Source organism: Sapajus apella, unplaced genomic scaffold (genome assembly GCF_009761245.1).
Source record: "Sapajus apella isolate SASKATOON/1434 unplaced genomic scaffold, GSC_monkey_1.0 scaffold7, whole genome shotgun sequence".
NCBI classification, from domain to species: domain Eukaryota; kingdom Metazoa; phylum Chordata; class Mammalia; order Primates; family Cebidae; genus Sapajus; species Sapajus apella.
In genome coordinates, this window is record NW_022436947.1 from 32,533,671 (window position 1) to 32,553,889 (window position 20,219).

Sequence of the window (20,219 nt, forward strand, 5' to 3'; positions counted from 1 at the left end):
CTCCAAGATCCAGGAAGAAAAAAAAAACCTTTTTTAAATGTCAAAATGTAGTTTTTTTAATGAGTTGCCCAAGATGAAGGAAAGATAGATAATTCATTCAGAGTAATAATCCCTTAATAAGGATCATATGCCACTTCATTTATAGAATGAAAGTTCTTATTCTTAATTATTCTGCAAATAAGGAAACCCAGATCAAGAGTGAGATTACTTCCACCTACCTAGAGAAGACACTACGGTAATCCAGGAACTTTTTATCCTCCATTGGTCCTGAAGTTGCCAAAGTTTTTTTTTTCTAGAATAGTTGAAAAGACTAAAGTGTTTTCTTTCTTTTCCCACAAGAGCCATTTCCAGAATCTTCCCTTTGAGTAGTAGCCCTTGCCACCACCTTTCTAGAGAACATGGAATTATGCTTGAATGCAGCCACCTCCTTTCTATTTGGTGAAGGGAGTGTCCATTCCTACTGTTTTTAAGTAATCAGGGCCTCAAGGTACATAGGTTTGCCTGGCACATGGTGTCTGATTACACTGGACATAGCTAAAGCTGAAAAAAAAAGAAAAAGAAAAAATACAGTATCAAATATTGCACAAACAGGAATTAAAAGTCGGTGAGCATTTCTTTGACTACTGTGGAAATCAGAGCATATGGAAGCAGGTTGATAATTTGCTTCAAAAATGATTTTGTGTACTGCTATTGGGACTTAATTAACTCAAAATACAAACAGATTTTGTGGATATTATTGAAAGTGGAAGCTGTTGGGCTCATCCCGGTCTTCTAAACCTCATCCTGTTCCTCCTCACCACCCAGCCCCCAACAGGACAGGGAGGTTTCCACGTTGCCTTCATCCATTCTGTGTTGCAGAGCCTGTTGAAGAAAAGCAGGTGTCTTTACTGAGAACTTCAAAAGAATCCTGTCAAGTCATTTGTGGTTTTGAAGCCTAGTTTACTTGCTGATTTGACTACACCCAAATTTGGCATGTTTGAACCCTTTTAAAAATTAGCCATTGTAACACAGGGAGGGGAACATCAAACACTGGAGCCTGTGGGGGTGGGGGTGGGAGTCTAGAGGAGGGATAGCAGGGTTTGGGGGAATAGGGGAGGGGTAGCATTAGGAGAGATACCTAAAGTAGATGATGGACAGGGTGATGGATGTGGCAAACCACCATGGAGTGTGTATACCTGTGTGACAAACCTGCACACTCTGCACATGTACCCCAGTGCTTAAAGTATAATAATATTAATAATAAAACACATTGAAAAATTATCCAATGTGAGGACAAGCATTATTATTGACAGGGAGGAATCGGGAAGGAAAGTCTTTAAAGGAACAAAGTTTCCTTAGGGAATGAAGTAATTTGAGAAACCACAGTTAGATAGAGATGAAGGGTGTGTTTAATAATTGAAAGCATGCAACTCTATGCGTGCACCCCACAGGATCATGCCACTAACCTCTGCTTTGGACTATTGTAAGAGCCTTTTATGTGATCTTCCTGTCTCAATCTTCCTCCCCTTCAGCCTATTCTCAACAGAGCCTACTCCACCCTTCAAAATGGAAGTCAGGTCATGTCACTCCCCTGCTCAGGACTCCTCCAGGGCTTCCCATTTCACTCAGTGAAAGCCAGGTCTTGCCCTGGATCATGTGGTGACCCATTCCATCTCTGACTTCGTCTCCCACTGTTCTCCTGCTTGCTGCTCGTCTCAGCCACCTGACCTGCTTGCTGTTCTAAGACGGGCAAAGAGATTCCTACCTTACGGGCTTTGGATTTGCCCAGAACTTTCACCCTACATGCAAAGTCTTTTCCCAGGGGCTCTCACACTCACAGCACTCAAGTCGCTACTCAGATTACACCTTCCAACAAGGTTTCTTCCCTGACCATTGTACTTAAAATTGCAGCCCCTCTCCATCTTTGCACTCTTTCTTACCATACTTGATTTTTTATAACCTAAAACACAATATTTGTATACTTATTTTAATTACTATTTATCTTCACCCACTAGAATGTAAGCTATTGAGTGCAGGGATTTCTGCCTGTATTTAATACTATCTCCAGCACCTAGGACAGTGCCTGGTACATAGGACAGTGTCTGGTACATAATAGGTACTCAGAAACTATTTGCCAAATAAGGAATGGCTAGTGCAAATTTAAGTGAGAAAAAGAACTTGCTTTCTCTAGAGTAATAAAAGTCTCGGCATTGCACAATAAAAATAAAATTCTTAAAATGAAAGAGATTTGGTGTACGCACAGCTTATTACTTACAGGCATGTTTCCTGGGTGTGCTGGATAGTTGATTCAAAAGGATAGGCCTCGGATACCTTCAATTTCATGCTTAAATGCAAATGATGCTGGGAATTGCAATGAAAATGATGAAAAAAAGTGGAAAATGATGGAAATAGAAATTGGTTGTTTTGCTTCCAAAGTAATTATTTTCAAAGCAGAGGAATTGAATAGCAAATACATTAACAAAAACAATGTCTCTGAAAATGCAAACTTCATTCACAATCTGATCTGTGCAATTTTTCAAGCTCAGTGATCCAAGGTCAGAGGGCACTTGTATTAGCATAGACCTCGCTTTGTTAATTCACCTCTGAATTCCAATGACAATAAAACCAAGCTCTCATAACACGGGTAACATTTATACAGCACTTAGGCAATTCCTAAATGAATTGTCCCCAGAGACCTTGAGAGATAGGTCAGGATTATTAACCCCATTTTGTACACAGAGAGGAAATAATTTGCTTAATGTCACCTGGTAAGCTATTTAATTCATAATTTGATTGCTTTATTTATAATAATGGCTTGTTTCATACAGGCCATGTTACATTAAAGATGGCCTCTTTAAATGGGCAGCTTTATATTTGAACTTAACTATAGTTAGCAATCTAACTGATAATATTCCATATTTCTTTAAGATTAGTGTTTCATGATCTTAAAATGGGAGACCGGTTTAGAGAATTGAGTGGTCGGAGACTCCCAAAGCCATTTTGATATTGATCAACATTAGGCCACTCTTCAGATTTGACACTACTGAGATATCTATAATGGCAGGCTTAGGTGTGATTGGGAAGCCTCCCAAACCATAATTTAAATCCTTTTAGAATTCCATTGCCTTTTTTATGCTCATAAAGTTCCATTTGGTTCAAAAAATCAGTGTAACTAAAACTAAAAATCAGTGTTTGCACAGACAACTAAGAACTAGAGACAAAGTCCTCATTAGGAGATTCCAAGTCCCAACCAATAGAAAACATGGGATAAACATCACAGAAGCTACATCAGAGTCATACTTGGAACCCACTTAATTTTGTTTCTGTTGTGGTTCATTCCTTTTTCTTTCCAGAACAGTACTATGAAAAGACCTCAAATTCAGTTCAATGAGCTTGTCAAATATTCAGGAAGTTGTGAGGAAATATAAAAGTGAGGGGACTACTTGTAAGTTCATGCCTGTATCAAGGGAAGACTAGAAAACTAGAACATCTAAAAAGAATTTTGAACCAAAAATGACTTGCCAGCTTTGAAAAAAAAAAAAAAAAAAAGAAATGTCTAGTTTTATCCAACTGTTTGGAAGTTTCTCAAAACCTCGTCTCATTTCATCCTTATAATGAGATTTATTTACTGCCAACAGCAACAAAAAGAGATGCACAGCCAAATTATAATTTTACTTTTTTAAAAAAGTCTTTCTCTCCTTCCTTTTAAGGAAATGCATTTATTCTCCTTCACTGTTCCTGAATCTGATTTACTATATTTTTATGCCTGTCTTTACATCTGGTTTATTATTTTTAACACCTGCTAGGATATGAGCTACAGTTTTTATACCAATGGCCAATTTAATTGGGCATATAAAAATTTGTCCAAAAGAATTTTGCGCATGAAATTTTAAAAAGATTTTGTATGCAGTTGCGTTAAAATTGGTCAGACCAAAGTGTACATGGATACAGCAATAAAATTACTAGGTCTTAAATCAAACCAGATTAAACTGTAAAGTTAAGATCTTTGTGAGCCTCCGTCTCAAAAACTGATGGTTGTAGAGGCCTCTTTGCAAGTAGGTCTTAGTTCCTAGGACTATAAAAACAGGAGGACTTTGGTAGGTGATATGGTTTGTATGTTTTGCCCCTCTAAATCTCATGTTGAAATGTGATACCCGGTGTTGGAAGTAGGGCCTAGTGGGAGTTGTTTGGCTCATGGGCATGGATCTGTCATAAATGGCTTGGTGCCTTCTTTGTGATAATGAATTACTGTGAGATCTAATTGTTTCAAAGCATCTGAGACCTACCCTACCCACTCTCACTCACTGTCTCACCAGGTGACACACTGGTTCCTCTTCTTCTGCCATGATTGTAAGCTTCCTGTACAGCCTATAGAACCATGAACCAAAAATAAACTTCTTTTCTTCATAAGTTATCCAGTCTCAGGTATTCTTTTATAGCAACGGAAACAAACTAGTAGGTTATAACACAGTAGGTTATAATAAAACGTGGCTAAAGCATCCTTGGGAACATTTCTCTGGCTAAACACATTGCATTCTTAATGTAGTGCAAGCAGAAAAATGAGTTGACAGATTTTAATTGTATAAATGACAATTTGCTTAAAAGATGAATTATGCAAATTATATGAGCCAAACCTATACAACTTTTCTGAATTTGAGTGATAGTCTAGAGTTGTACTGTGTTGTTTAGGGGTCACATTAGTTCACTGTGCAAGTGAAAGTTTGATGTTTCCTGTCCTTGTTTTTATCTAGAATATGAAATGCATAGAAATGTCTGTCATCTACTTATCAAGCATTTACATCTTTGTAAATTAACATAGTAAGCAACCTGATTGTATGCAAAGCATAGAATTTTTCTTATTGCCTTATATATTTTCTCTTAGCACACAGTATTATGCTGGTCTGAATTATTTGTCCCACTCAACAGTATATATATTACATTGATCATCATATTTTAAGGGAAGAAACGTTGTATAGGTTTTTGATTCTTTGTTCAAGTTCTTAGATATTAATCAAATTTGTACAACAATTAGTTAAGTTTCTCTTGCCATTTTATGTGTCAATGAGACATGCATAAGTAATCATATTTTATGAAGTTTAATATAATTTATTAAATAGTTTCACAGTTTTGTTTTTAAAATATTCCCTTTTTTCTTTTTTTTTTTTTTTTTGAGACAGAGTCTAGCTTTGTCACCCAGGCTGTAGTGCAGTGACCTGATTTTGGCTCACTGCCACCTCCGCCTCCTAGTTCAAGTGATTCTTGTGCCTTAGACTCCCAAGTAGCTGCGATTATAGGTACCTGCCAGCACATCTGGCTAATTTCTGTATTTTTAGTAGAGACAGGGTTTCACCATGTTGTCCAGGCTGGTCTCAAACTCCTGACTTCAGGTGATACACCCTGCTTGGCCTCCCAAAGTCCTGGGATTGCAGGTGTGAGCCACTATGCCCGGCCTAAAATATTCACTTTTAAACAGTATTAATCAGGTGTGGGCAACTTAATTTACTAGGCTTTCAAAATTCAAATCCAGATTCATTAGTAGATTATATAATAGGACCTTAAGAGACCTTTTTTTTTTTTTTTTTTTGAGACAGAGTCTAGCTCTGTCCCCCAGGCTACAGTACAGTAGCTCACTGCTGCCTCGACCTCCTCCGAGGCTCACGTAGTCCTTGCCTCAGCTTCTCAACTAACTGGGACCAGAGGTGCATGCCACCATGCCCAGATAATTTATTTTTATTTTTACTTTTCATGGAGACAGGGTCTTCCTGTATTGCCCAGGCTAGTCTTGAACTCTTGGGCTCAGGCCATCCTCCTGCCTTAGCCTCCCACAGTGCTCAGATTACAGGCATGAGTCACTGTTCCTGGCCCAAGAGACTATGTTTGATCAACACCAAATAATTAGAAATTGGGGTGCTGTTAATAATTTTTTATCTTATCATTAATCTTTGGTATATTAAACACTATCGAAAAGGTTTTTTTATAACTATGGGAATACACTTGCAGTTCTTCCCTTCATTTTCAGTTGGTAGTTATTAAATTGTTAGAGCAGCAAAATGAGTATTATTTCCGATCAAATCATTCCTCTTCTACCCTCAGCCTTTTTAAAATACATCACTGGCTTCCCATTGCCCTCAGGATAAAGGCTGAAAGAACTATAGGGCTCCAAGTGGCCAGGCCTCTCCCTGCTTTGCCAACCTCATCAGACCTGTCTCTCTTGTCCCCTCGTTTGCCCCGTCTCTTTTTGTGCCCAATTAAATTGTATATTGGCATCAAAACTATCATACGTCATTCCTTCCCCGGCCCTGTAAGACCTCAGCTCGGTCATCATTTCCTTAGAAAAGCCTGACCTTGACAAAGCCAGTTTCCATCACCACACATTCTAGGAGCACCGCACACCGCTGCCTTAACAACTTTTCAAAATTGGTATTTTTAGATCCGTTTCTGTGATTATTCATTCAATACCTATCTTCTGCCACTGACCATAAGCCTCATGAGGACAAGAAGAGTCTGGTTTTCTAAGGCTTTCACTTCTTTTTCAACTTTGTATTTATGATGCTCAGCATAGAACTTGGCAAATGATAGGTGGTTAATAAATGTTTAGTATAATGAGGTGATAAATAAATGCTCTATGAGGGCAGAGATTTTTTCTATTCTGTTCATTACTGAATCCTTAGTGCCCAGAACAGTGCCTAAGCCATAATAGTTGGCCACTAAATATTTGTTGAATAAATGAGTGCTTTCCTAACTTCTCAAGGACACAGAAAGTATTAATGGAGGAGTTTAGGGTATAAGTTGAATTCTTTTCCTACAGATATCCTATCTATTAACTTACAGAGTTGGAAGGAAGTTTATAGCCATGTTTTCCTTTTTTATTGTGGTAAAATATACATAGCACAAAATTTGAGATTTTCACAACTTTTAAGTGTACAGGTCAGTAGCATTAGGTACATTCACGTTGTTGTGTGACCATTACCATATCCATCTTAGAGAATTTTTCATCATCCCAGATTGAACCTCAAAACCAATTAAATAATGAATCTTCATGTAGTTGTAGACTTATAGAACATTTTTTATTTGCCTTAGAATCTTTCTTCACACTTTCTATAGAAGTCTGATTTGTAAAATATATAAACATGAACTGCTTTTGGTTCCTAAATAGGGCTGTGTGCCTCAACTTCGTTTGTTTCATTCTATATCTTGGTAGGTGGCAACATCATCTGGAGGCTGTTCCAGGACTAGGATGCCTAGGGGAGACTGGAATTCCCAGGGCCACACCAAAGGACATCTGCTCACCCATGAGTGAAACCTTATTTTCTGTATTCAGAACCAGGGGTCATCTTTGTTTCCTCCTTCTCATCACCACCTTCTCTACACACACGTTCGCACGTGCACACACACACACACACACACACACACACACGTCACTCTCCCAAGACTCTGAGCTGCTCGAGGATTGGAATCATGAGTTACTTATCTGTATTCCAAGCGCTCTTTTGTGTTTGTTGACAGTGTGTTTTCCACCCTGTGGATGAGAAACATTCCTGATGTTACTTTGAGAAAGGGAATTTGACAACCTCACAAAGTTGCATATTTCATTGTTTAACCATCATTATCTGAGAGACATTATTTCACCATGTTGACTATTGTGTGGCCTGGGACCACATGCATCAGAGACCCCTGAGGCTGCCTATTAGAAAAGTGAATTTCAGGTCCTTCCTAAATCTGCAGAATCAGATTCTCTCAAAAACTCTATTTTCAATCTTCCCCATTCCCTCCCTCCTTCCCTCCTTCTCTCTCTCTCCTTCCCTCCTTTTCTCTCCCTTCCTCCCTTCCTTCCTTCTTCCTTTCTCCTTCCTTCCTTTCTTCCTCCCTCCCTCCTTCCCTCCCTCCTTCCTTTTTCTTTTCTTTCTTTCTTTTTTTTCCTTCTTTCCTCCCTTCTTTCTTTCTTTCCTCCCTCCTTTCTTTCCTCCCTCCTTCCTTCCTTCCTTCCTTCCTTTCTTTCTTTCTTTTCCTTTCTTTTCTTTTCTTTTCTTCTTTTCTTTTCTTTCTTTCTTTTTTTCTTTCTTTCTCCTTCCCTCTCCCCTCTCTCTCTCTTTCTTTCTTTCTTTTTCTTTTGCCTCCCCTCCCCTCCCCTCCCCTCTCCTCTCCTCAAGCTGGAGTGCAGTGGCACCATCTTGGCTCACTGCAGCCTCTTCCTCCTGGGTTCCAGTGGTTCTCCTGCCTCAGCCTCCCTAGGAGCTAGGACTGCAGGTGCCTGCCACCACACCCAGCTAATTTTTGTATTTTTAGTAGAGACGGGCTTTCACCATGTTGCCATGCTGATCTCAAACTCCTGACCTCAAATGATGCACCTGTCTCAGCCTCCCAAAGTCCTGGGATTACAGGCAGGCATGAACCACCGCACCTGGCCTCAGTCTTCCCCATTTTCTTAGATATGCTGTTACTTTTTAGCCATCACACAGGACCTTCTGTATTTGTTTTATGTTCAGTGAACTAGAAAAATAGTTTCTCACTATCTGCCATATAAAATTTTTAGAATATTCATATTCATATTCATTGACAGTTTAACTAGACTCCTTTAAGCTTTTTCTTCCCTAGGTGAAGTCAACATTGTTACTTTAACTGTTTCTATTAAGGACTTATTTAATACTCTTTAGTCAGTTTTGCTCTACTGCTCTGAATACACTCATATTTAAAATTAAATCTTCCTCTTAGATTATAGACATAGAAAAAGAACCAGTGAGGATAAGATTTCATTTAAGGTTTCTGTTATGTTCACAGTATACTGACTCTATTAGATAGGACAGAGCTAGCTATTTTAACAAACCCCCAAGCTGGAAATGTCATACAATTAGAGTTCCCTCTCAGCTCATGTAACAGTTCACTGTCAGTAACATAGACCATGAATGTGGAGGGAAGGCTCTCTACTCTTGACCCAAGCTGACAAAGGCCATGTCTTGCAACTTCTCAGGTTATACTGGCATCGACCTACAGCCAGAAATGGAGAGATAGGAGGGGTAGGAAAGACACATTTTCTTCTTAAACGTCTGAACAAATAAGTGACACATATTACCTCTCTTACACATTACAGTCATACCTAGACACAAGGCAAGCTAGAAATGTAGACCCTGGACAGGAGCTTCTTCCCCACTGCCACCTTATGTGACAGAAGGGGGCATGACTTTTTGTCAGACAGCTAGCCATTACTGCACACTGAACTTCTAGGTTTCTATTTATACATTCATGAAACCGTGAGGTATACCAAGCACTAAAGTCTCAGTCTGTTTTGTGCAACAGAGTAGTATAGACTAGGTAATTCATAAAGAAAATAAATGCATTTGGCACATGGTTTGGAGGCAGAGAAGTCCAAGGTCAAGGACCTGCATCTGGTGAGGGCATTCTTGCTACATCATCCCATGGCAGAAGGTAGAGAGATGAGAGAGGGCAAGAGAGAGTGTACATGAAAGCAAGAGGAGGAGGAAAAAACTCGGTTTTATAACAAATCCACTCTTGTAATAACAAACCAACTCCCACAATATTGACGTGAATCCATGCATGAGGGCAAAGCTCTCATATGAATTTTTTTTTTTTTTTTTTTTTTTTTCGCTCTGTCGCCAGGCACCAGGCTGGAGTGCAGTGGTGCGACCTTGGCTCACTGCAACCTCCGCCTCCTGCGTTCAAGCAGTTCTCCTGCTTCAGCCTCCTGAGTAGCTGGGACTACAGGCCCATGCCACTACACCCAGCTAATTTTTGTATTTTTAGTAGAGACAGGGTTTCAGCATGTTGGCCAGGATGGTTTCAATCTCTTGACCTCGTGATCCGCGGCCTCCCAAAGTGCTGGGATTACAGGTGTGAGCCACCATGCCCGGCTCTCATATGAATTTTGTAAAGCACATTCAAACCATAGCAACTATGTGCCATGGAAGTCTACAATCACATATATGACAACATGGTTTCCAGCACACTGACAGTAAGGTGGTGTATATCCAACATGCCCTCTATCAGTGTAATTTGCTTACTGTTAGATGTTTGCATCAGTCTACAAGATTGCAAATCATAGTGTCACTTGAGACAGTCAGATGCTTCTGTGAGTGATCAGTCTACAGTCTTCAAGGACCAATGTGTTAATTTCTCTGAAAGGTAAAGTATGGTCCACAAGTTGCTTGCTAGAATTGATCCCTTCTTGCTCTTCCCTAACTTCTACAAGGTGTATAACATGGGGTCAGTCCGAAATCCCAACAAGTTTTGTCTTGCCGGAGGAGGCTGAACTTGGTGCTAAATGTGGAGCCAGAAGCCAGGGCCGTGTGTTCCCAGGAACCCAGCCAGCTAGGTTGCGGTCAAGAGACGGCCCTCTGGGTGCCATCTGGCGGAGCTATAGTTGGAGAACCTGCTTTATCTCAGACCATACTCTCTGCTTTTTGGAATGTATTTTGTTTCATAGGCTGCTGTAATGGGAGAACTGGGTTTCAAGATGATTTTGGCTTCCGGCCATGTCAAGCTGAATTAACTGCTGGATGACAGGCATACCCTAGAGAAACCAAAGATAAATGCCAGTTTTAACAAGGTGGTTTTTTAAATTCTTGCAGTTAAGTATGAATGGAACCCAAATTCAGTCCAAGGATCTTATCAAAGGCAGGAAATTAAGGAAAAAAAAAAGAGTTTGGGATTAGTATGATTTTACTACTAGTCAAATTCCTGTTAAGACCAAAGATTAAATATAAATTTATAAATTACTGTCATTTTATAGTGATTAAAGTCAAAAAAGTTTTGCATGTTGCACACATACATACTTGTGCAGATACATAAATATATTCTTGCATATAAAGTTTTCAGAATTGATGTTCTGAAAACTATTTCTCAGCTGTATTGATTTTGAAGAGTGTAAACAGGAAATAATTGTTATAATTGAAAACAGAATTGACTGGAGGTGGGGTCAAAAAGTCTTGATATTTTAATGTAATCCAACCTTTACTGTATTATTAAGGAGGCCAGTTTTTAGAAATCAACCTCACAAGAACCAAATAGTAGACATTTCTAACATCCTTACAGTTGTACCAGAAAATATAAGCCAAATGAGATTTTGCAAGTTTTTGCTTGCTGATACATTTTACCTAATACTGCTTGTAGTAGCAAATTTTCAGTTGTATTGAATGTTATGGTTTCTCATTTTAAAACCAAATAACCCTCTCTCTGCCAAAAAAGTCTTGCAAAAAATGTATCCTAATCCATAGCAATTTACTTTGGAGCAATTAGGAAGTTTATTATTTTATTTTTCTGTGAGTGGCTAAGGCAAGTATTCACTTTTCAGAATTACTGACTTTTTAATGTTATATGCTATTGAATGACTATTATTGTAATTGGTTTGTCATGTGTACTGTGGCCTTTGGGTTTCTTACATTTTTCACATAGATGTTATTTGTCTTTTTTGAAGGCTGCTTTAAAAATGCATCAAATCTTATCTTGACCTTTTGACTTAGGACTGGTTTTATTTAATAGGATAAGTTGATTGCATTTTGGTTAAAAAATTAAATTGTTACTTGGTTATTGGAAAAATAGTCCCTAGCAATGATGTATTACCCTATTCTCTTGACCTAAATGGGTTTTGGGATGATGAAAGCCCATTGACACATTTGTCAAAACAAGAATAATGAATGTAACAAAAAGTCATTTCCAAGAAATGTTCAGCATAATCGCTGACATGATAATATGATTAATACAGTCTTTTGGTGGTCTTTGCAAAGCCTTCAGGATTTAAATCACCACGAAGAAGTTAAAAATGCAGCAATGCCCTATCAATAATACACAGAAGCAAGGATGAAATAGTTTTTCCACATGATGCCATGGAACCATGTTATGCAAAATTTTATATATATGTGCTTTTTAGAGCATTTTGCCCTGAATTGGATTATGCTAAAAACGATTAAAACTTAGGAATCCATCAGCATGTGGACTGAGATTCTTCATGGTAGGAAGCAGGAAATATTTATCTTTTATTATTTTTTTCTCGTTTAGATTTATCCAGTGAATTGGCAGACACATATTAAGTGCTCAATATAAGTTTGCTGAATTGAGTTATTATTGTAGTTATCTCTTCCAATTCTTATAGATGCTGTCCTACAAAACTCTAGGGGTTTTTTTTTAAGTGAAAACTGAATATTATTATAAAGTTGGTTCTAATTCCAAGGAAAAAAACACAAGCCTCCACAATATTAATATTTTGTCCAGATAAAATGTCATTGCTCCACAGGCAATGCAAATCTATTAAGGGTGGTTTTATATGTAATTACAATTTTTTTTTTGCAACTTAATGCAGGAAATATTTTATAACGCATAAATAAGCAAAAACAGCTGAGATTATTAAGCATCTTTTTATTTTATTAACTGAATAATTTTGCAGTTCATAGTTGTCTTAATATTTGAGTGCAGTCCAGAGTTCCTGAATTGACACTTGTTTCTCTTCTCTGAAGAGTTTGTCAGGGGTTGATAGTATGACTTCTGTTTCCAGAAATCCAAAGTTCAAAAAGACACAAATCCTCCCTTAGAAACCTTGGGTGTCACTGAATTGGTTGTTTAAAAAAATGAAACTCAATGTGCTCAGCTGTGATTGTTTTACTCCCCATCCCTCCTCTCTTTCTCTGGCTGATTCTCAGCTGGAGTATTTGCAAAGGAAGCACTGAGGCTGACTGAAGGCGAGTTGGAGATTGCAGAGCTTGGGAGCTGTCCACCACTGAGCCTTTGTCACAGCCCAGGTGGAACTTGCCCCTCAGATCTTGGCTGTTCCCAGCTTCTCTTTATGACCCTCATTGAAAACTTGGGGCCTTTCAAACATAACCTAAAAAATTCCTATGCTACCAAATAAAAAATCTAAATAATAGTAAGCCCATAGCAAAGAAGTATTTTATCCACACTGTATAGATACATTACAAAAAACCCTTTCTTTCTGTAAACTGTAAAGAGGAATCAGACATGACTCTCGAGACTGGAATCCATTTAATGGGATGTCCACCAGAGTTCTGGTCACTTCTCTGCTGTCACTTTTGATCGAAGCCAGCAGAGATACGTTTTGGCAAATCAAGTCATAATTTGTCTTCCTTGCAGGGCTCTCTCTTTAATTGTGTTTCCCATCAGGGAGTCAGTTGGAGTTAATGTATTGACAGTCTGCTGTGACTGATGACAATCAATGTCTTGTTAACATTTCCCCCACACTTTAACCCACAGAGCAATGCTAAGAAGACCTTTGGTTTGAAGAATTAAAAGGAAGAACAACTTCTTCAGATAAGAAGAGCTTCTTCAAAGGTAAGAGTTTGTCTTCTTAAAACATTTGAATTCGTAGTCAAAGATGAGAATTGTAATATTAAATAATGTGATTGTGTAATATTATTGCCATATTTAATACTTTTCAATCCAGAGAGTATAATAAAAGACAGAGAGGAGAAACATAGATGCAAAAACATTAATCGTACCCGTGTCAAAGAAGACAGATCAAATACATGGGAAAGAAAACCAGCCCTCATGTCCTTTCATAGTAATAAGATTTTTGTTTTACTAAATCATGAATCACAAAGCCCAGAGAATAGAGAGTGGAGGAAAAACACTCCTAGTAAAAATGTTTCGAAAGGAACTATAGATTAAAAATTAGAGGAAATCATTTACAAGAAAATCGTTTTCTTTTTGATTCGGTTATATATCAAAAGTCTCCTGAGAGTTATACCATACGTTAATGATTTTCCTTGTCTCACAGTGGAGTTCAAAGAATAAAAATATCTCTTTTGAAAGTTTAAACGTGCTTTCCGCTTTGTATATTCCTTCCCCATTTCTTATTTCCTACTTTGCTGTCCACCCTATTCCTACGTATGCCATTCAGCTTTCTCAGCTCTAGAATGGACCCTGTTAGGCCTGTGGTGCCTTGTGAAAGGCCGTCTATTATAGTAGCGAACTTGATGAAAAATAATCTTACTTGAAGATCTGGAACACAGTTCAGAGAGCTGTATCTCAACCAATAATAGCTTTTTTAAGGAATTATGAGAGCACGATTGTTCAGACATTTAGTTCTTTACCTTGTTGATTTCATTTAATAAATGAACTCATGGATTTTAGTTAAGGAAAAAAGATTGTATTCAAGATTTTGAGATAGTAAAACCCTTTAAGCCTGTTTTTCCTCGTTCTTGAGAATTTTTAGGTTGATCCATAGAGATGTCCTTTTGTAATTGAGAGGAAATGATTCATGCCTCAGCTGAATTTTCTTCCATTGTGTTGTATTGAAACTGACTTCATATGACTAGTTCTTACAGTGTTTCAAAATACCATCAGAAATCCCCAAATTAGTAGCCTGGAAACTAAGAATGTGGCTTTGTAAATCAAATAGCACAGATTTTGTTTGGCTTGAACAGTCCCTGGAAAGTGAAAATTATAGCAAAGACTAGCAAAATCGGTATTAGGTAATTATGACCAATACCAAAATAGCCTTAATTTTGTACAAATGGCTCTTTTAAGAGAAAGAGCCATTTGTTTGATTGCTCCCTTTGTTTGATGCAAAATGACTTGTTTTATAAAGTTTTTATGTACCCCTCTCCTCTACAAGTGTCCTTATTTCATAAAGAACACCTGCAAGGTAAAGCAATGTGATAGTAAGTATCATCCATCTGACAGGGACATATACCCAATTACAGTTGTTAGAAACTAGGAGTTACTAGTAGTGGTGTTAAGTTTGGTGGCTTACCAATGCAATACTAGTATCAGCAGTAAGGTATGGCAAATTCTTCCATAGGTAATATATTGTGTGATATCTATGTGGTAATAAGACACTGAGAGTGGGAGTTTATTTGTAAAACTGGTGTTTTCTGGTGAGCAAGGAAAATAGTGGTCACCGTGAAGAAGTCCATGTTGCTCTTTTAAGGTGGCAACATTGGACCCAACAGCAGGTGCTTTCCCACCTCCTAGCCCACTCTCAGGTAGTTCTAACGGAGTCTTTTCTGGCTGGATCCACTATTTTCTCTTTCTTTCATCATGTGAAGGGTATTTGATTGAAAATCCCTGTCTTGTAGAACAACAAGTGAAAAGGCTCGATTCTTCTGTTCTCAGTACACACTTCTTGTTGATATTTCTGGCTAGCCTTTTGTTAATTGGCTAAGAAAGCTTTCAGTTGTTGGGTGCTGTAAGAGCCACTAAAATTCTTCATGTTATGGTTTTGTGAATGGTTTCATCTTGTCAAAACTAAATACTGAGAGTCTTCCCAGTTTGTCTCCCTGGACTTACAAAGACTGGCTGAAACTTCCCAAAATTCTAAAGCACACTTATACTCAGAATGTTCCAAGGCTATTCAAGTATTTGGCCTCTGAGATTAGAATAGCTAAGTTTTTTTTTCATAGCTACTTAAGAGTTTTCAGTAGTTTTTCCCACATTCACTGCTGTGCTGTGGTATTCAACAAAATATGTGCAGCCACAATTGTGAACTGTGGTTTGTAAACTCTCAGGTCCATCCCACATCCTTCTCTTTGGGAAGTGCCCTCTATCTTCCCTTATCCAGTGTCACACATAAAAACTGCTCACATTTCCCATTAACCCTAATGTATACATTCTCTCCCTGGGACATCTGACTTCTACCTGGGTTGAAAACCTTGAGCTGAAATGCAAGGCTGCTAGTGGTGGCATTTTGATAATCAACCAGAGTGAGGAGAAAGGATGCCTCTGAAATCACTTCATAAAATGAGTTTTCTGCTGGCCACATTTGTGTAAGTTTGGTCCTGGTAGTAACCATGAGGAGTCTGAGGAAGAAGTATGCCCAGGCGGCACCGTAAAGCGTGTTTCCATTTGGCAACCTGTGTGTGAAGAATAGCCTGACAGGGCGTTGGAGTTATCTGCTGACTGTTCTGGCTGATGACTTGAAAGTTGTTCTTTCCCTTGGACTTTACAATGCTGAGTTGTTAAAGTTATGTATACATCTTAGGAGAAGGGTAGTTATATTCTGAATAGACAATAGTAAAACTGGTAAGAGTAAAAAAACTTTTATAATTAAGTTGATTTGTAAACGTAAACCTGTATTTTATTACAAAGTCCTGATAGTTATACAATTTTAGTACTATTTATTTATTTATATTTCTTTCTTTCTTGAGGTGGAGTCTCACTTGTCACCCAGGTTGGAGTGCAGTGGCACGATCTTGGCTCACTGCAGCCTCCACCTCCTGGATTCAAGTGATTCTTGTGCCTCAGCCTCCTGAGTAGCTAGAATTACAGGTGCATATCACCATGCCTGGCTATTTTTTGTATTTTTAATAGAGACAGGGTTTTGCCATGTTGGCCAGGCTGGTCTTGAGCTCCTGGCCTCAAGTGGTCTGCCCCTCTTGGAGTCCCAAAATGCTGGGATTACAGGCATGAGCCATGCCTGGCCAATTTTTAATACAATTTAACAATAAAGACACGCATCAAAACTTTGTCCTACACGATCATTTTAAAGCGGAGAAATTTTATCTCGTTACTTGATACCAGTCAATTCAAGAAGACACACAGCACCCTTAGAAAGAATACTTGCCCTGTGAAACTAAAGATAAAAATCTCATTAATAAAGCAGTTACCCTGGGAAGCCTAGAACTTACAAAAACCAAGACAGAGATCTAACTCCAAGTAAACTCTTTATTGTTTTATACCAGTAAAGTTTGATTCGATATGTAGTCATCTGGAAAACTAGAACCATCTTTTCTTATACATATTAACTTCCTCTCTCTTCACTGTGACGTAGCATGAAGGCAAGACCCAGATTTCAACTAAATGGCATCCCTTGAAACATTAGCATACTTGGACATTCTCTCTAATGTGATTGTGATGAACTTTTTCACAGAATGACTACTCACCACTGAAATGCAGCATTCCTGGAAGCTGAATGACAGTGCAGTGAAGAACATTCTGTTCTTTCAACCCAGGCAACTGCCCAGCTTTCCATTTCCATGTGGAGTCTGAGCAATGCCCTGTGTCCTGGGGTCAGATGGAAGCGTATTAAGTCCTATGTACAACATTCCTGTAGGGAGGGTGAATTATACATTTCCTGATGTTTATCTCTGAGTCTTATTGGTATCCATGATTGAGATGCCTTTATTGATTAGGCATCTCATTTCTGCCCTTTGCATACTGTTCTCATTATTCTTATGGGACACAGCTATTTTTCTCTGGACACCTCACCTTGTCCCCCTTCTCACCATTCCCACCACTTTGGGCTGCTCAGTTTGATAGCTGTTTCCGAAGGCTCAGAAAGAGTACTTGAAATGTTTTTGAAAAAAGACATCAGCATTTTCTCTTGGGAGATGGTTGGGTAAGGATAATGCAATGGTGACACAGTGATGAAAACAGTGGCATTATGTTTTTGTGGCAGTAATAATTGGTGCTACTAGTCAATAGAAGGAATCCTGCAACTTCTATGTGTTCCTCCCTCTCCTCCCACTGGAATCTACTGGGGAGAAATATGTGGTTCGAAATTGTAAAGAAGAAAACTGCCTGAGTTACTCCAGTACAGGAAATGTAGAGCACTTAGCATTTATACACCAAAGGGCTAATGGGGTGAGCTTGGCAAATAGCCTCTTGCATATAGTTACTGGATCTGATTTGTTTTCCTTGCTGTACTTTTGACTTGTAGTTCTTAACTGTTTTCTAGGATTATTAGAATCAAAGCTCTTGATGAAATGAAGCTAGATTCATGAGCCATAGACTTAATTTTGAGGTTCACTAAAATGACCAGAATAGTACCACCAAAAGGCAGGGGGCACTGCCTGTAGCTCTTGTTCCCAGCAAGTACAACCTCTATTAAAATAATTCTCCCCCTGAGAGGAAGCTTATTCTGAATGATAGTTATAAATGGCCTTCCTTATTCATTCAGAGTTAGAATCTTTATACTCAGCATTCTTATCACCAAAATCATCACTTATTAAACTTCAGTTGTGTACCATAACATACTGGGTGAGATATTCTGCGTATGAACAATTGGAAGTGAGACACAGCAGGAATACTGGAAGCCCTCACGTGTTGAGGTCCACATGGTACTCTGTACAAAGGTAGACATGTGTGCCTAGGTTCTGCGGGTATTTTATCATGTCTCTTCCTTCCAGCATCTGGACATTTCATCCCTGGCTGCTTTTGGAGGGAGTTGAATCCTGACAGGAGGGTTATCTAGGGAACTACCCAGGAGGAAAATGAAACCCAGTGTGGAGCAGGAGGCCAGGACCAGGCCCCTGCTGGTAATGCAGTATGTTGCTGTCACAACTGACTGCATACACAAATAGATGCTTGAATTTTTTTTTTTTGCTTTGCTTTGTTTTCTTTTATTTTGCCTTTCATGACAGCATTCATTTTGTAAAGCAAAGAAAAAAACCTCTTGGATGGATTTAAGTTTTCATATCTGCAGAAGGCATTTCTATAGCTATTGTCAAACTTAGCTGGTCTGTAAAGAGTCTTTGTTTCTGGTTGACTGTTGCAGAAAGCAAGTTCATAAACTACCATGAATAACAGGAGAGAATGATTTATATTGAAAGAGTAGAGTAGAGTAGGATATGGTGCATGGAGCCAGTCCTGAAAAGGGTTTTGTTTCTTGCAGCATAGTGGAAATTCACATTCAGATTGCTGCTCTGTGTTCTTTAGCATGCTACAGTGAAACAATGGGCATGCCAGCCGTTGTAGCAGTGTTGATTAATGCATTCCTTGAATGTGTTGATTAATGTGTTCCTGGGATGCCTCCTTAAGCCGCCACTGCACCTGAGGTGTGTCGGATATGCCTTCTCCCTGGCTGCTGCTTCGCTCACATGAGCCCTTTTGCACATGGTCTTTTGTGTGAATGTTTCACACCAGTGCCTTTATGAATAAAACTACAGATCCAGCAGACTTTCTACAGACATATTATCCTCTGATGAAAGTGTCTACATTATAATGTAGTTGGGACTCTATACACTATGATATTCATAGGAGGAATGCTCTTCTAATAAACACAAGTGGCATGGCTTAGTGGCATCTATTTGTCCTCTGCATAATCCCACCCAGGAATTCATTTTTGTTCTTCTCAAAAGTTTTGTAAAGAAATCAAGCTGAAATACTTATGGAGTGCAGCTTGCCCTTGAACAAGATGGGAAGAGCTGTGTAAATGGATTGCCCATTAGACACTTGGAGCACTTGGAGGCTCGGTTGGAAACCCACTCCTTTCAGGCCAGCCAGGGTAATTCTGTTTCCACTCTGCTTCATTCCAGGTTGTGACTTCTCCTGCTGTATTCTGAATTCTCATTAAACGACATGTTTTTTCATAGCATGTTTTCAGAAGGACATACCTTGATGTGGTTCTAACTAACTAATGATTTGAAAAAGATGAGTGGGTGGTTTTTTGTTTAGTATGTTTTACTTGTAATTCGAGACATAACAATTCTACTGCTACTTTAAAAACTTTCTGACCTTTTATTTCTCAGCAAGAAGATAAAAAGGATTAGAAAGCCATGTTCTAAAATGATATGAGAGGGTCCAGGCATAGAAGAAATGGCTGCTGGGGTGATGGCATTGCCTGCTGTGCCTTGAGGCTCACACTACAGTATTTTAACAGAGGAAACCATCGTGCTAGTCAGAAAAATTACATTTAACATTGGGCAAAGCAAACAAATTCATCTTCAATAAAAGGGGATTTTTATATGCTAAAAAATTATTGTATGAAGCCATTATATAAAGAAGTAGTAAAGTCTACAATATTTTTTGCTGTTATATCTTGGCATGAAATTAATGGTAAAGGATTGCATTCTGATATTTTTAAGAATAAGACTTCAACTTGGATTCTTTATTCTTTTAACACATATCAGTGGCAAGACTATTTAAAGATCTGCTTTGAGATTCACAGCATATATAACTTATGTTATTCAAGTAATAATAATTAACTATTATTTTTAAATGGTTATATCTGTCTCACAGATAGTATTTCTGGAAAATGGAAAATATTGAATTATTTCTGTGGCATTTGCATACATAAATTTCTCTTTTGGAACTGGAGGTACACAGAATATGTTTAAATTATTTTAATACATGTTTGACTTGGAAGCTTATATTGGAAGCACTAATGCTATTTGAATTGTATTAGTCTTCAGATAACTTTTCATTATATGATATACTTAAAAACAAAATGCACCAAAAAAGTATTTAAGAGGGAGTGTATAATTAGGCATGCATTTTCTTGGTTTGCCTTGAATTCTGCAAGAATTGAAGGGGTAAACAAAGAGAAGCAGTGAGCACAA

The 20,219-nt window shown here is 38.3% G+C and overlaps 1 protein-coding gene across 50 annotated transcripts in view; it reads left to right on the plus strand.

Moving 5' to 3' along the window:
* Positions 1-20,219, plus strand: part of NRCAM (neuronal cell adhesion molecule) — a 315,121-nt gene that overhangs the window by 135,743 nt on the left and 159,159 nt on the right. For all 50 annotated transcript variants that reach the window (XR_004268326.1, XR_004268330.1, XR_004268327.1 and 47 more), the window contains one exon: positions 13,195-13,272. The gene's annotated coding sequence lies outside the window, so the exon portion shown is untranslated. The remainder of the gene's footprint in view (positions 1-13,194; positions 13,273-20,219) is intronic.